At 37.7% G+C, this 2,997-nt stretch overlaps 1 long non-coding RNA gene across 1 annotated transcript in view; it reads left to right on the top strand.

The window, feature by feature from the left end:
• Window positions 1–2,997, top strand: part of LOC108448778 — a 10,834-nt gene that overhangs the window by 3,080 nt on the left and 4,757 nt on the right. The window contains exon 2 of the long non-coding RNA XR_001864798.1: window positions 737–913. This is a non-coding gene — a long non-coding RNA (uncharacterized LOC108448778). The remainder of the gene's footprint in view (window positions 1–736; window positions 914–2,997) is intronic.

Here is a 2,997-nt window from a genome sequence, read left to right on the forward strand (position 1 = left end):
AAAAAAAACCGGGGGAATTCATCCTAAAAAAAAAAAAAAAAAAAAAAAAAAAAAAAAAAAAAAAAAGGAGATGGCAAAATCAGATGAAAGTAAGAAAAAGAAATCCTTTCACAGTGGTCTTGAAAACTAGAACACAGGATTCAGACAACTAATCAAAAGATTTTTGAAATTACTCTATCGTAAGTGTATATTCATCAGCATATAATAAAAGACTCAAAGATAAACTTTTTCCTATTTATTTGATGGCAGATAAGGTATTGTATCTGTGTAGTCTATCTATGTACTTTTCAAAATTATTATATGGGGTAAAGATTTTGAAACGTATTTTCATAACATCTTCTCTAGTCTATGGCATGTCTTATTTTAGCTTGTCTTTTTGATTGTATTTTTGATCATGCAATGTGTGCTGAGTAGAATTTCAATGAATCCTCTTTTTCTGAGCCACTTCCATTTCAATTACTATTTTTCAATACCTGATGCCTAGTGTTGAATCTTGATTTATTCAATAAATTCTCAAAGAGTTTAAAACAGAAACACAATATGACCGCTGGTATTTTTTTAGGATCTCTATTTAATGACTTTTTAGCTGAAGTATCTTTAAGTCTTTTTAGTATGTAATAAGAAGTAAATCTCCACTGGTGTAAAGTATCTCTCTCATATTAAAATAAAGCTAATGAGAAGACAGAACTTGCCTGGTTGTTTTCTAATCCCATACTTTATGATGTGTTGATGGCAGTGCATGCTGGGGCGCCTCTGAACTGGGCAAGTGCCAGAACAGGGAAGCAGATATAGAAGAGCTTGCAAGAGACATTTTTGATACATCATTGGTGACAGAAGGCCATTGGGAATGGGGAAGAGCAGATCCTGGCTCATAAGGCAAAAAAGAAACATAAAGCAAAACCTGCAGAACCCAGTAAGAGCAAAAATAGAGAACTAAATAACAAGAAAGCAGATCACAAACTTCTTGGATAACAACCCTAAGTTTCAAATCTGCGACTGAATTTAATTTTTTAATGCCTGTCTTGATGCAAAATTTGATGCTTCATGTTTTATTGATGCTGTTTCCTATTTTCTCTTTTCACATGAGAAAATACTGAAGGAGCCTTTAAGATATGTTATAAAGGGAAACTCGCACAGTATTTGTCACCATTTCAGAAGAAAAGAAACAAAGGCCAGGAAAAAATACAAAAGTTCTGACTTTTATTTTCTAATGTGTGATGTTTCAATTTAATTCAGTTTTATTTTTCTATTTTTTCTTGTTTTGTGTACATCCCAAGGGGCAAAACATGTGTCTCTATTGTGTTTTGTTAGGAAACTTCCTTGAGGGAACGTTCAATATTTTCTCATTCACAAGAAAATTACTAAACACAGTATAAAAAACAGTTGAATGTTTAAGAAAAGAAGCACAAAATGGCTGAAAAGTATTGAAAAACCAAATAAGGAAAATTTAAAACAATACTTCTGTTGGTTTTGCAAATAAATAACCCCATTTTACTCATAGAAAACACTGTAATAGAATCATGGAATCCTTAAGGCTGGAAAAGACCTTGAGTTCAGCTGCTAAATCAGCAGCTCCATGTCCACCAATAAACCATGTCCCTAACACTTATGTCTGTACCAGTGGCAGCAGAATTTGTCTTCTTTTCCCACAAAGATGACCTGAGCTATGATGTGTGTTTTCTATAAACTACCCTGGGGTCAACAAGAGATGTCACAGACAAGCACTTCTTTGATACCCAGGTTGGCCACAAATGGTGTGGCTTCTCCCCAGTAAAGGAGCTGTATCTTTGCAAACTAGAAGATACAGACAGAAACTTCTTTAAGCAGTATTTCTAACTAAAATGCCTACCAGCTTGATTCTGCTTTCAGAGTTGTCTCCCTTTGACCACATCTCAATTCCACCAAGAAATTAGGGAGGGACTTATGGAAGATCCCTCTGGAGTTTCCTTTCCCCAGAACATGTGCTCTGGGTTTTACTGTGAAGAAGTCTGATCCTATAGTAAAATTTTTTATGTTAATTCTACAACACTGCCCCTTTGGTGGGCTTTGCCATGAATATTTTAAAATTAGATTGATCTGAGGTAATATTTTTGTTGCTAACAGAAGTACAGAACTCACCAAGGTACAGAACCAAGGCCAGGTTAAATGGTTGCTCTGAGGAACCTGTTCTAGGGGAAAGTGTCTCTGCCCATGGCAGGGAGCTTGGAACTGGATGTTCTTTTAGGTCCATTCTAACCCAAACAATACTATGATTCTATAAATGTAATCAGAGTTAAGGTTTAGTGTGGCAACATCCAAGCTCTTCACCCTCTCAAAGGATCCTTCTCGTTACAATTTATGGAAAGGGTATCAAGAGAGACTGAGTGTTCATAACCCATACTAAATGTTAACATTTTTGGACCATCCCTTTCTCCCTCTTCTCAACCAAAATGTTGTAGTCTGTAATTAAGTACATTCTCACCTGGTCTAATTTTGGCTAGGATAGAGTTAATTTTCTTCATGGCAGCTAACAACCTCTTAAGATAGAATCCCTCTTTCAGAAACAGCAGAGTTCCATATTCCTGTCAGGTCTGGAGAGGTTCTCCTGCCAGTGATATTGCAAAACAGGCAGGTTTGGAGACCAGGTTTGCATTTTATGGTAGGCACCAGTTTGAAGCCTGCATTCCTCCTTCACAAATAGAAAATATCCCCTGAGCATGCTCTACTTTTTATACCATCCATTATTAATATAAATCAGGATATCCTAATTTCTCTGGAGAGAAGCAGGAAAGAAGGACCTTGGAGAACAGCCAGAACTGCCCTGTCTGTCAGTGTATGCCAGACACTGATTCAAAATCACTTGCAGACATCCAAAGCCCCGTGGGCAGCAGGGCAGGGAGGGGATTCTGCCCCTCTGCCCCGCTCTGCTGAGACCCCACCTGCAGTGCTGCATCCAGCTCTGGGGTCCCAGCACAGGAAGGACAGGGACCTGTTGGAGCCAGCCCAGAGGAGGCACCA

This window comes from Corvus brachyrhynchos, unplaced genomic scaffold (genome assembly GCF_000691975.1).
Source record: "Corvus brachyrhynchos isolate BGI_N302 unplaced genomic scaffold, ASM69197v1 scaffold428, whole genome shotgun sequence".
NCBI classification, from domain to species: domain Eukaryota; kingdom Metazoa; phylum Chordata; class Aves; order Passeriformes; family Corvidae; genus Corvus; species Corvus brachyrhynchos.